Source organism: Phocoena phocoena, chromosome 12, assembly GCF_963924675.1.
Source record: "Phocoena phocoena chromosome 12, mPhoPho1.1, whole genome shotgun sequence".
Lineage (NCBI taxonomy): Eukaryota > Metazoa > Chordata > Mammalia > Artiodactyla > Phocoenidae > Phocoena > Phocoena phocoena.
The window spans coordinates 23,933,176-23,948,261 of record NC_089230.1 but is presented as its reverse complement, the minus strand read 5'-3'; positions in this window follow the sequence as shown (position 1 = coordinate 23,948,261).

Sequence of the window (15,086 nt, the reverse complement as noted above, 5' to 3'; positions counted from 1 at the left end):
GAATTTTCCTAGTCAAGAGGGTGGTAACACACATAGCACAAGGACAATTTTTAATTTGACTCACACTATATAGACAGCAACTTTTGTATTATAAAGGAAGACTCTTTCCTTAAACTCTTAAAGGAAGAATTGCATCAAGTCTTTACCAGTGGGGTATTTTTTTCTATGTTCAGAAAATGATGAAGAGAGACATATATATTATTTTAAAAGATCATGAGTCTATATCATCATTAAAAAAAAAGTTAGGAAAAAAAGGAGAAAAATATAAACTCTGTGTTCCTATTCTCTTTAGGATTTAAGAAATCTAAATATAAACTCACAGCTTTCCTTTTTTCCATTAAGTAAAGAACTTTTAATTCTAGCAAAATTTGAACTATGATGGTTTAACTTTGTGCTTTCTCATCCTCTCCTTGGATTTGTGGGTCAAAAGAGGAGTCATTAGGGACTTGTATTTCCTGTCTCATCTTTTCCTTCCTCCTTTCTTAAAACTTTGTGGAAAATCAGCTTTATGAAACACTGAAGAGAGCCATGTGCACTTCTGAAAAGTCCTCCATAATTCTTACTTAACTATTTCCAAGTAGACTTTTCGCCCAGAGCACAGACCAGAATGAAACTTTGTATTTAAAAAAAAAAACACTTTATGCAATATTTTATAATCTTTCTCTTAATTGAATGTTTTAAATTAAACTATTGTTTTAATTTTCTTATCTTTTTTTTGATGCTTTACAAAAGAAGATTTTATTTTTTTATTTTATTTTTTTACATCTTTATTGGAGTATAATTGCTTTACAATGGTGTGTTAGTTTCTGCTTTATAACAAAGTGAATCAGTTATACATATACATGTGTTCCCATATCCCTTCCCTCTTGCGTCTCCCTCCCTCCCACTCTCCCTATCCCACCCCTCCAGGCAGTCAAGAAGCACCGAGCTGATCTCCCTGTGCTATGCGGCTGCTTCCCACTAGCTATCTACCTTACGTTTGGTAGTGTATATATGTCCATGCCTCTCTCTCGCTTTGTCACAGCTTACCATTCCCCCTCCCCATATCCTCAAGTCCATTCTCTAGTAGGTCTGTGTCTTTATTCCTGTCTTACCCCTAGGTTCTTCACAACTTTTTTCTTAAATTCCATATATATGTGTTAGCATACGGTCTATCCACCTCATTACAAGTAGCTCAATTTCGTTTCTTTTTATGGCTGAGTAATATTCCATTGTATATATGTGCCACATCTTCTTTATCCATTCAGCCGATGATGGACACTTAGGTTGTTTCCATCTCTGGGCTATTGTAAATAGAGCTGCAATGAACATTTTGGTACATGACACTTTTTGAATTATGGTTTTCTCAGGGTATATGCCCAGTAGTGGGATTGCTGGGTCATATGGTAGTTCTATTTGTAGTTTTTTAAGGAACCTCCATACTGTTCTCCACAGTGGCTGTATCAATTTACATTCCCACCAACAGTGCAAGAGGGCTCCCTTTTCTCCACACCCTCTCCAGCATTGTTTCTAGATTTTTTGATGATGACCATTTTGACTGGTGTGAGATGATATCTCATTGTAGTTTTGATTTGCATTTCTCTAATGATTAATGAAGTTGAGCATTCTTTCATGTGTTTGTTGGCAGTCTGTATATCTTCTTTGGAGAAATGTCTGTTTAGGTCTTCTGCCCATGTTTGGATTGGATTGTTGGTTGTTTTGTTATTGAGCTGCATGAGCTGCTTATAAATTTTGGAGATTCATCCTTTGTCCGTTGCCTCATTTGCAAATATTTTCTCCCATTCTGAGAGTTGTCTTTTGATTTTCTTTATGGTTTCCTTTGCTGTGCAAAAGGTTTGAAGTTTCATTAGGTCCCATTTGTTTATTTTTGTTTTTATTTCCATTTCTCTAGGAGGTGGGTCAAAAAGGATCTTGCTGTGATTTATGTCATAGAGTGTTCTGCCTATGTTTTCCTCTAAGAGTTTGATAGTTTCCGGCCTTGCATTTAGGTCTTTAATCCATTTTGAGCTTACTTTTGTGTATGGTGTTAGGGAGTGATCTAATCTCATACTTTTACAGGTACCTGTCCAGTTTTCCCAGCATTACTTATTGAAGAGGCTGTCCTTTCTCCACTGTACATTCCTGCCTCCTTTATCAAAGATAAGGTGACCATATGTGCGTGGATTTATCTCTGGGCTTTCTATCCTGTTCCATTGATCTATATTTCTATTTTTGTGCCAGCACCATACTGTCTTGATTACTGTAGCTTTGTAGTATCGTCTGAAGTCAGGGAGCCTGATGCCTCCAGCTCTGTTTTTCGTTCTCAAGATTGCTTTGGCTATTCGGGGTCTTTTGTGTTTCCATACAAATTGTGAAATTTTTTGTTATAGTTCTGTGAAAAATACTGGTGGTAGTTTGATAGGGATTGGATTGGGTAGTAGAGTCATTTTCACAATGTTGATTCTTCCAATCCAAGAACATGGTATAACTCTCCATCTATTTGTATCATCTTTAATTTCTTTCATCGGTGTCTTATAATTTTCTGCATACAGGTCTTTTGTCTCCTTAGGTAGGTTTATTCCTAGATATTTTATTCTTTTTGTTGCAGTGGTAAAGGGGAGTGTTTTCTTGATTTCACTTTCAGATTTTTCATCATTAGTGTATAGGAATGCCAGAGATTTCTGTGCATTAATTTTGTATCCTGCTACTTTACCAAATTCATTGATTAGCTCTAGTAGTTTTCTGGTAGCATCTTTAGGATTCCCTATGTATAGTATCATGTCATCTGCAAACAGTGACAGCTTTACTTCTTCTTTTCCGATTTGGATTCCTTTTATTTCCTTTTCTTCTCTGATTGCTGTGGCTAAAACTTCCAAAACTGTGTTGAATAAGAGTGGTGAGAGTGGGCAACCTTGTCTTGTTCCTGATCTTAGTGGAAATGCTTTCAGTTTTTCACCATTGAGGACGATGTTGGCTATGGGTTTGACATATATGGCCTTTGTTATGTTGAGGAAAGTTCCCTCTATGCCTACTTTCTGCAGGGTTTTTATCATAAATCGGTGTTTAATTTTGTGAAAAGCTTTCTCTGCATCTATTGAGATGATCATATGGTTTTTCTCCTTCAATTTTTTAATATGGTGTATCACATTGATTGATTTGTGTATATTGAAGAATCCTTGCATTCCTGGAATAAACCCCACTTGATCATGGTGTATGATCCTTTTAATGTGCTCTTGGATTCTGTTTGCTAGTATTTTGTTGAGGATTTTTGCATCTATGTTCAACAGTGATATTGCCTGTAGTTTTCTTTCTTTGTGACATCCTTGTATGGATTTGGTATCAAGGTGATGGTGGCCTCGTAGAATGAGTTTGGGAGTGTTCCTCCCTCTGCTATATTTTGGAAGAGTTTGAGAAGGATAGGTGTTAGCGCTTCTCTAAATGTTTGATAGAATTCACCTGTGAAGCCATCTGGTCCTGGGCTTTTGTTGGTTGGAAGATTTTTAATCACAGTTTCAATTTCAGTGCTTGTGATTGCTCTGGTCATATTTTCTATTTCTTCCTGATTCAGTCTTGGCAGGTTGTGCATTTCTAAGAATATGTCTCTGCCTTCCAGGTTGTCCATTTTATTGGCATAGAGTTGCTTGTAGTAATCTCTCATGATCTTTTGTATTTCTGCAGTGTCAGTTGTTACGTCTCCTTTTTCATTTCTAATTCCATTGATTTGAGTCTTCTCCCTTTTTTTCTTGATGAGTCTGGCTAATGGTTGACCAATTTTGTTTATCTTCTCAAAGAACCAGCTTTTAGTTTTTTTGATCTTTGCTATCATTTCCTTCATTTATTTTTCATTTATTTCTGATCTGATTTTTATGATTTCTTTCCTTCTGCTAACTTTGGGGGTGTGTTTGTTCTTCTTTCTCTAATTGCTTTAGGTGCAAAGTTAGGCTGTTTGTTCGAGATGTTTCCTGTTCCTTAAGGTAGGATTGTATTGCTATAAGCTTCACTCTTAGAACTGCTTTTGCTGCATCCCACAGGTTTTGGGTCGTCGTGTCTCCATTGTCATTTGTTTCTAGGTATTTTTTGATTTTCTCTTTGATTTCTTCAGTGATCACTTCGTTATTAAGTAGTGTATTGTTTAGCCTCCATGTGTTTGTATTTTTTACAGATCTTTTCCTGTAATTGATATCTAGTCTCATAGTGTGGTGGTCAGAAAAGATACTTGAAACAATTTCAATTTTCTTAAATTTACCAAGGCTTGACTTGTGACCCAAGATATGATCTATCCTGGAGAATGTTCCATGAGCACTTGAGAAAAATGTGTATTCTGTTGTTTTTGATTGGAATGTCCTATAAATATCAATTAAGTCCATGTTGTTTAATGTATCATTTAAAGCTTGTGTTTCCTTATTTATTTTCATTTTGGATGACCTGTCCATTGGTGAAAGTGGGTTGTTAAAGTCCCCTACTATGAATGTGTTACTGTCGATTTCCCCTTTTATGGCTGTTAGAATTTGCCTTATGTATTGAGGTGCTCCTATGTTGGGTATATAAATATTTACAATTGTTATATCTTCTTCTTGGATTGATCCCTTGATCATTATGTAGTGTCCTTGTCTCTTGTAATAGTTTTTATTTTAAAGTCTATTTTGTCTGATATGAGAATTGCTACTCCAGCTTTCTTTTGATTTCCATTTGCATGAAATATCTTTTTCCATCCCCTCACTTTCAGTCTGTATGTGTCTCTAGGTCTGAAGTGGGTCTCTTGTAGACAGCGAATATATGGGTCTTGTTTTTGTATCCATTCAGCGACTGTGTCTTTTGCTGGCAGCATTTAGTCCATTTACATTTAAGGTAATTATCAATATGTATGTTCCTATTCCCATTTACTTAATTGTTTTGGGTTCGTTATTGTAGGTCTTTTCCTTCTCTTGTGTTTCTTGCCTAGAGAAGTTCCTTTAGCAGTTGTTGTAAAGCTGGTTTGGTGGTGCTGAACTCTCTCAGCTTTTGCTTGTCTCTAAAGATTTTAATTTCTCCATCAAATCTGAATGAGATCCTTGCTGGGTAGAGTAATCTTGGTTGCAGGTTTTTCTCCTTCATCACTTTAAATATGTCCTGCCAGTCCCTTCTGGCTTGCAGAGTTTCTGCTGAAAGATCAGCTGTTAACCTTATGGGAATTCCCTTGTGTGTTATTTGTTGTTTTTCCCTTGCTGCTTTTAATATGTTTTCTTTGTATTTAATTTTTGACAGTTTGATTAATATGTGTCTCGGCGTATTTCTCCTTGGATTTATCCTGTATGGGACTCTCTGTGCTTCCTGGACTTCATTAACTATTTCCTTTCCCATATTAGGGGAGTTTTCAACTATAATCTCTTCAAATATTTTCTCAGTCCCTTTCTTTTTCTCTTCTCCTTCTGGAACCCCTATAATTTGAATATTGATGTGTTTAATGTTGTCCCAGAGGTCTCTGAGATGGTCCTCAATTCTTTTCATTCTTTTTTCTTTATTCTGCTCTGCAGTAGTTATTTCCACTATTTTATCTTCCAGGTCACTTATCTGTTCTTCTGCGTCAGTTATTCTGCTATTGATCCCATCTAGAGTATTTTTAATTTCATTTATTGTGTTGTTCATCATTGTTTGCTTCATCTTTAGTTCTTCTAGGTCCTTGTTAAATGTTTCTTGCATTTTCTCTATTCTATTTCTAAGATTTTGGATCATCTTTACTATCATTATTCTGAATTCTTTTTCATTCAGGTAGACTGCCTACTTCCTCTTCATTTGTTAGGTTGCTGGGTTTTTATCTTGCTCCTTCATCTGCTGTGTGTTTTTCTGTCTTCTTATTTTGCTTAACTTACTGTGTTTGGGGTCTCCTTTTTGCAGGCTGCAGGTTCATAGTTCCCATTGTTTTTGGTGTCTGTCCCCAGTGGCTAAGGTTGGTTCAGTGGGTTGTGTAGGCTTCCTGGTGGAGGCGACTAGTGCCTGTGTTCTGGTGGATGAGGCTGGATCTTGTCTTTCTGATGGGCAGGTCCATGTCTGGTGGTGTGTTTTGCGGTGTCTGTGGACTTATTATGATTTTAGGCAGCCTCTCTGCTAATGGGTGGGGTTGTGTTCCTGTCTTGCTAGTTGTTTGGCATAGGGTGTCCAGCACTGTAGCTTGCTGTTCGTAGAGTGAAGCTGGGTGCTGGTGTTGAGATGGAGATCTCTGGGAGATTTTCGCCATTTGATATTGTGTGGAACTGGGAGGTCTTTTGTGGACCAGTGTCCTGAAGTTGGCTCTCCCACCTCAGAGGCATAGCACTGACTCCTGGCTGCAGCACCAAGAGCCTTTAATCCACACGGCTCAGAATGAAAGGGAGAAAAAGTAGAAAGAAAGAATTAGTAGAAGTAGAAAGAAAGAAAGAAAGGAGGGAGGGATGGAGCGAGGGATGGAGGGAGTAAGAAGGATGGAGTGAAAGAAGGAAAAAAAGAAAGAAGATAAAGTAAAATAAAATAAAGTAAGATAAAATATAATAAAGTTATTAAAATAAAAAATAATTATTAGAAATAAAAAACGGACGGATAGAACCCTAGGACAAATGGTGGAAGCAAAGCTATACAGACAAAATCTCACACAGAAGCCTACACATACACACTCACAAAAAGAGGAAAAGAGGAAAAAAATCATAAATCTTGCTCTCAAAGTCCACCTCCTCAATTTGGGATGATTCATTGTCTATTCAGGTATTCCACAGATGCAGGGTACATCAAGTTGATTGTGGAGATTTAATCTGCTGCTCCTGAGCCTGCTGGGAGAGATTTCCCTTTCTCTTCTTTGTTCGCACAGCTGCCGGGGCTCAGCATTGGATTTAGCCCCGCCTCTGTGTGTAGGTCGCTGGAGGGCGTCTGTTCTTTGCTCAGACAGGACAGGGTTAAAGGAGCCACTGATTCGGGGCCTCTGGCTCACGCAGGCAGGGGGGAGGGAGGGGCGTGGAGTGCGGCGCGGGCCTGCGGCAGCAGAGGCCGGCCTGACGTTGCACCAGCCTGAGGCGTGCCGTGCGTTCTCCCGGGTAAGTTGTCCCTGGATCCCGGGACCCTGGCAGTGGTGGGCTGCAGAGGCTCCCCAGAAGGGGTGTGTGGATAGTGATCTGTGCTCGCACACAGGCTTCTTGGTGGCGGCAGCAGCAGCCTTAGCGTCTCACGCCCGTCTCTGGGGTCCGTGCTTTTAGCCGTGGCTTGCGCCCGTCTCTGGAGCTTCTTTAAGCCGCGCTCTTAATCCCCTCTCCTCGTGCACTAGGAAACAAAGCGGGGAGAAAAAGTCTCTTGCCTCTTTGGCAGGTCCAGAACTTTCCCCGGACTCCCTCCCAGCTAGCCGTGGTGCATTAGCCCCTTCCGGCTGTGTTCACGCCGCCATTCCCAGTCCTCTCCCTGTGCTCCGACCGAAGCCCGAGCCTCAGCTCCCAGCCCCGCCCGCCCGGCGGGTGAGCAGACAAGCCTCTCGGGCTGTTGAGTGCCTGTCGGCACCAGTCCTCTGTGCGGGAATCTCACTGCTTTGCTCTCCGCACCCCTGTTGCTGCGCTCTCCTCCGCGGCACCGAAGCTTTCCCCCTCCGCCCCCCGCAGTCTCTGCCCGCGAAGGGGCTTCCTAGTGCATGGAAACCTTTTCTCCTTCACAGCTCCCTCCCACTGGTGCAGGTCCCGCCCCTATCCTTTTGTCTCTGTTTATTCTTTTGCCCTACCTAGGTACGTGGGGGGTTTCTTGCCTTTTGGAAGGTCTGAGGTCTTCTGCCAGCGTTCAGTAGGTGTTCTGTAGGAGTTGTTCCACGTGTAGATGTATTTCTGGTGTATCTGTGGGGAGGAAGGTAATCTCCGCGTCTTACTCTTCTGCCATCTTCTTTCTTATCTATTTATAAGCATTTCTTTGAATACTGCCTGTTCTCTCTCTACTTCTTACCCCATTGATAATTCCTAAGAGAAGAAATTTAAGTGAATTTATTTACCAGACCTCTCATCACTCTTGGTATCTGCATCAACACCCTCTGCAGTTTCATGTTTCTTTCTGAAATGTAAAATATTTCATTATGGATAAAGAATCATCTTCAGCCAAGAATGCAGACTTTAAAATATCTTTTCCTTTCAAGCATGTAGGGTAAGGCTTTTGCCTATTAAGTAGTTCGAAGCCTTGGTTTTTCTTCCTGCTTAAGGTTGATTCCTCTGTTGCAGTGTCTGGATGGATGTGGCTAGGAGGTGGCCTTCCCTCATGGCTATTTCCAACAGCTAATAGAATAAAAATATGACTTTATAAAGTTTTTCTGGGACAAACACTGAAGGATAGGAGTGAATTTTCCATTATGTGAGACCTAGGAAATGGTCCTCTCTGTTATAGTGAAAAAGATAATAATAGATATTGAAAAGGGTAGATGTTGAGAGTTTTAATGACATTTTCCCATTCACTATATTCCCTATTTTCTTTTTTAATAGATAACCGACTCCTGAGATTAAAAGGACAGGAAAACAAAGAAAAATTAAGAGAAAAATAGAAGAAGGCATATGAAGGACCAGGATGCAGGATGAGAAGACCAACATCTCCAGGTAAGTAGGGGCAATGCTTTTCCATATACAAAGCGCATCAGGGTGCTCAGTGAACAAAAGAGTCATGTGTTCCTTAAGAAACAGGAAAGAAGGTAAGAATCTTGAGATCACAGCTTCCTTAGATGACTTATTCCTCCTTCATTTCTAAAGCTGTTAGAAATATATAATCTTAGCATTCAAAGCAACTACAGATATTGTTTAACTGAACCAATTCAGCACTTTTCCCGAGGGCTTACATGACAGAGAACTCATCATGACTCTGATTGAACCTAAGGGTAGTTCTAATTACCTTGGGCAGATTTGCAGGCAGGATCTGTGATGACACTAACCCTAACCTATCCACCACTGGCTCTAACACCACAGTAATTTTCCAGAAAAAGCTGGGGACTCTGAAGTCAATCAGTTCCTTCTGTGGCTCTCATCTTAGCCAACCTCATACATCAACCAACAAGGTGACATTTCTGGTGACCAATCCTTGTTTATTCAGTTATCTTTATCCTGCTTTGAGCCTGCCCCCGCCTTGACTCTTCATGCAATTTCTCCTAAATATTTTTCTCCTCTGTAATCATAAACCTCTCTTCTTTTGTAAACAAGTTGACTCACACCTCACCTTCTTCATGTGGTACTCTCTCCTCACTTGTTCTTACCTAAATCTGGCTCTCCCTTGAGGCCACTGTTTCTATTATATCTGTTTTGAGAGGAAACTGCTCTTTTTACCATACTCCATGCCCTTGTGTCCATAAGTGGCAGTATGTAGCACTCTTGAATCCTAGAGGACTTAGACTCAATGTGATTACGACATGAATGAAGCTGACCCAATTGTAATACAATAGGAAATAGTGGAGAATGCAACGTATTGGAAAGTAAATGTCTCATGTAAATACTGCCTTCCAGATAAATAAAGTTCTACCATTCACGCCTATAAGCAAACTTCTGCCAGATCTTCCAGTTTTTCCAAACAAGCCAGATATTCATGTGTTATTGGTGATATCTGTCTATTTTAAACATTGACAACACATTTAAAGTATATGAACACTCTGGAATAAATAAAAGTTATCTCTAGGCTAGATGTGCCCTGTAGTCTGCAGATTTACTTGGACTCTTTATCAACTCCCGGTATATTTCTCCTTCATCTATATACCAAACCCTTCCTCTTTTGACTCTATGAAATCTGGTTTATTAACCTCATCAACCTTAACCTCGACATGTGGAGTGACCATCTTTCTCTGCCTGCAAATATTTACTCCATACAACTTATCCGTTACTCTGCATGTCACTTCTTTCCATCTATGGCTGGGGTTGGCAATTTTTTTCTGTAAAAGATCAGAAGGTAAGTATTGTTGACTTTGTGGACCATATGTTATGTCACAACAGCTCAACTGTACCATTGTAGCATGAAATAGTCACAGACAATATACAAGTTAATGAATGTAGCTGTATTCCAATAAAACTATTTACAGAAAAAAAGTGTAGGTTGGATTTGGCCAGTGTGTCATACATAGTTTGCTGATTCTTGACTTCAAAGATGAAGAAGGAGTTCCTTAACATGGGATATAAGAACCTGCATGATTTATCTCCTGTCTGCTTTGCCAGCTTTATCTCCTATTACTTTCCCTGTGAGTTAACCAGCCACAATAACAAACCACAATTATTTATTCAGCACTTTCAATATGCCAGTTACTTTTCTAAACCTTTTGCTTATATTAAATTTTCTAAATTACTAAAAAGGGTAGGATTTAGGCACCTTAATTTATGGATGAGTAAATTGGGGCTCAGAGTGATTAACTGGTTTGCCCAAGGTCACACAGACAGTATCTAGAAAAGCTAGTATTTGAACCCAGACAGTCAGGTTTCAGTGGTCATGTTCTTACCACTATATCATCCAGCCTCTCTGAGGTTTTCCCCACATTCTTGTCATGGGGGAGACTGTACCATCTGGTTCTGAGCATTTGCTCCCTTTATCTGATATTCCCCTTTCTACTTCGACCTGGAAAAACTAAATCAAGTCTTTCTTCTTTGGAAAGTCTTCCATTACTTCACAGCTCCACACTGACAGGGTTTAGATGCTTTCTGTTCTAGGCTTAATAGCTATTTCTGGATGTACTGATTACTATACTTAAAAAAATTCAGTAATTGTCTACCGTTGAAATTAGTGATCTCCTTCCCATCGGGGTTTAAATGCTGCTCATCTTTGCACAGTTCCTGACACAGTAGGTGCTCAATAATTGTTTGTTGAATTGAATTCAATGAAGAACTTATCCTAGAGTTTTCACTGTTTCTGATTTATCCATCAGTTCTTTTTTTGGTGGAAGAGAAGTTTAGAGTCTTGGTTGGTATGTCTCAGAAACAGATCTTGAGATATAGATTAGTGCACAAGAAATTTACCTGGAAGGAGAAAAAAGCAGTGGTAGGAGAATGACGAAGTGAGATGCAGCCAAGCAGTCAATGAAATATACATTATCAAGGCTCCCACCATTGTAGTCCACTAGAGCTTAATCCTGCTGGGGAAACTCTGAAAGCTGGTGCAGAGCATATACCTCAGAGCTGTTCTACCCAGGGGATAAGGTTGCTAGGGTATTGATACACCAATTCATTTCATTAACTGGTTGGAGGCTACTCCCAGGGGAAGTTAATACCCAAACACATCCAGAGTGCTACACAGGTGGGCAAAGCAAGGTTTGTTGGCTTGAGAAAGCCCTCAGGCAGAGAAATTCAGCTGCTGGTAGCTGCAAGTCCAGCCAGTGTGCACTAAAGTGTGAGGGTTGGCATATACGGGCATGGTGCCCACAGCATCTGCTATAGTTTCCCTCCAAATGTCTGAAACTGATTGTAAGGTGAGAAGATAATTTTTCCCCTTTCCCCTTTGCTAAAATGAGGCTTTAAAAGGGGTCTCTGGAGGTAGAATCTTTCATAATTATCACAATAATCCCATTTTGTGTTGTGTGTAAGGAAAATAGCATCTTTATCCTTTTTCAGGCCAGGTGACCTCTAGTATACACTGAACTGTCTTCTCTACTTATCCTTTGGGATTGTCTTTGAAGACTGCCTTCAATCCCAGAACTTTGGGATTAGTGGTACATTTATGTATTTTCTTAACATGAGAGCTATAGCATTGCTGTTTGTCTCACATCTCTTTCCCTTGTATAAAGCAAAATCTTCAGGTACCATTTATAACAGATAGTTTTATGGTTTATACAGCATCCTAGGTGTTTGAGCAGACTTGTGGAGGAGTAAGGCATCACAGTTGCCATCTAGAGTGTTCAGAGTAGTGTCCTGGATAAATAAAGAGGAATGAGATAGATGTTGAAATAGAGAAAAATTCAAAGTAAAAGGAAGTATGGGGGAGAGATTGACTAATTACCTTGTAAGAAAAAACATAATTAAGGGTATTCTAAATTTATCCTTATAGTAAGATAGTTTCTTGTTATCTGAGTATCCCAAAGTCTCTTATATTTTGTGTTGGCTCTCAATTTTTTAATTTTTTAAAACAGTGCTGTTTGGGCCAAGAATAATTTACCTGATACATCCTCCTTAATGTTGATAGTGAAAAGACTATTAAGACTTTTTCTTTATTCATGTCTTGAAATAAGACAGTTGCAGCTGGCAGGGAGCACAGAGAAGGGATTTAGAAGAATTTGAGCAGGTGTGATAGACAAGGGGATTGACTATAGCTGAGGAAAAGGGGTAGAGAGAGATGGATGAGTAAATGAAGAATCTGAGGCTTTGAGCTCTGGAAACCGAGGGACCGATTTCACAGCTGAGTCGGATAGGACAACCAGGCAGGTGGCTTCCATGTGGTGAAAGGCTGCAAGTTCAGTTTAGACAGGAGCAAAGGTGAAAGCGCCCTTGACTTTCCTAGGTAGAGCTGTACAGACATGAAACTCAAACCACTAAATCCCCTTGGGAATGAATGAGTCTGTCAGGGAACTCCGAAAATAGCAATACTGACGGTAGTGGTGATAATGACAACAATAAATATTTCCATTTCCGCAGCAGTGGGAATGCAGGTTATTATTTTAGGAGTTTCTCACATACCTTGGCAGGATTCTGGGATATCCATTATTTTGGACAGTCCCATCCTCCTTCATTCCCATCCTTTGAAAGCCCTCTTAGCACAAGAAAAATTAAAGTTTAGTAACAATAATAAAAGTGCAAAAATGATTATCCCTACAGATGGCATATGAAAGCTGAAAACCGTGTGTTAAAATCACCATTTCATCCCCAGAGTAACCTACTTCATTTATTTTGGCTGACGTGGTAGAGAATGTTTTCTTTTATGAATGCTGAGATAATTAGAAGCATGATTCATTTAGCACCTAGTATGTGCTAGACCCTTCACACACATTATCTCCAGTTCTCCCAGCCCTACTTCTGTTTTGCCTGTAAGGAAGTTGAAGCTACGATGAATTACTTGGTGTGTCCATGGGCCTCATTTAACTTCTTTCCTCCATTCTTCCCAAATGTTACTGCCGGGATCAGATGTTAGCAACGAGAGTTCCCAGCAGTTGTGAAAGGACAGAGGCAGAACGCAGGTCCATCCATATCATCTGTTAGGCCACTTGGCCTCTATACACACCTGCTGTATAACTGTTGACACCTGTTTTCATCAGCATCTGTATTACTGTGTTTGTCAAGGTTCTTCAGAGAAACAGAACCTGTAGGAGATATATGTATATCTATCTATTTATTGATCTATCTATCTACATCCTTTCAGCCTTGAAATTTGGCCCTCATTTTTCTCATTGATGGACTCAATGCATCCTTATAGAGTCACCCCATTACATTAACATATGTTAATGTGTAATATTTTATCTTCTATACTGAGCTTTATTTTTAAATTGGGCTTCCCTATGTATTTATCACATTTAATTTTCAGAACAAACCCTTCTTATTTACACTAACAATTGATACTACAAGGAGTAAAAGTAGAATCCTTTTTCGCCATTGGCAGAAAGCTGAAGAGACAGGATTGGGACTCAAGTTTTTATTTGCTTTCAAAGCTTCTGCAGTTTTCATTATCTTATCTCAATAAATTTTTCTATATGGCAGTCTCAATAGTACTTTAGAGTACTAAAAGAAAGAGAATAATGACAATTTGTTGAACTTCATTGTTGGGCAGTAAAGCATAATGCCATTCAGAACACTGTCAACCAGTAAATATATCTATCTATGCCATTCAGAATACTGACAATCAGTAAATTCATCTATTTGGAGAATCATTAGGCAACATGGGGATTGTACCAATATATCACTAGATCATAATTATTAGACTTCATGGAGGCTGGGATAAGACTAAAATATTGATTATAATGCATTCACATATCTTTAAACTATATACAATATATATGAATATTATCACAGCATATAGAGTATGGTGAGATTTTAATATTAATCAAGGTGCTTTTGAAATCCCATACTTTCTTTGTTGTCACAGACTATCTTTGTTCCCATTAGTCCAGATTTATTACTGTCCTAGTAGAGAAAGAATCCAGCCAAACTAAAGAACAAAATGTTATACACTTGGCTTTTAAAAAGAAAGATTTGGGAAGAAAACTTGGTTCTCCAGACTAAGGAAAAGGCATTTTTGGAGGATAATCAAGGGTTAGAGATAGGATTGTCTATATTTAGATTAGAATGCACCGTTTCCCCCATTTCCACTCATGGAATTCTGGGGATTGAGAATAGAGTGAGTCTTTGTTCCATTCCTTGAGTGGAGCTTGGGAAGATGGCAAGCATCATTGAAAATTATTCCACACCAACATGGTGCAATAACGATAGGGTAGATAATGCAGAAAGCCATGTCCAATCCGGAACTCTGTGTGGAGGTAGGTTACAGCTGCACCCCACCCAACAGCAGCAGAATAGAGTTCCTAAATAGGAAATAATGCATAGGATGGGCTAAGAGGTCAGGTTCCCTAGAAGCAGAGTCTAAAACAAGAATTTGCGTGCATATGATTTATTGAGGAATACTCATCAGGAAAAAAAATCTATAAGAGAATTGTAGACTAAAAGATATTCCCCAAAGATGGCAATGTCAACCATGCGACTGAAGGATGCAGGTCAGCAGGCATTTCAGCAGATGAGAACAGAAAAGTGACTAACAGTGATCTTAGTAGTACATTTCAGTAAATTCTAGTGTAGAACTTATGCAGACTGTATATTTGTCATCCACATCCCCTCGAAAGTGTTGATATGCTTATTAAGGAAGACGAATGCAACCTAGAAGAAAATGAAAGGTTTGAGGAGAAGGAAAATACTAAATCAACTTGCTTTATTGAAGACAACTTTACTGAAGTATAATTTACCGGCCAGGAAATACACCCAATATAAGTGTACAATTCAATGATATTTGTTTAGTACATTTATAAAGCTGGGGAACCCACTACAATCCAGTTCAAGAAAATTTTCTTTATACTAAACTGTTCTTTCCTACATGTTTGCTGTGAATCCCCAGACAACCACTAAGCTGCTTTCTATACCTATAGATTCACCTGGAATTTGGGGGAGGGGGAAACTGAATGAGCTGAATGATACGATATGTAGTCT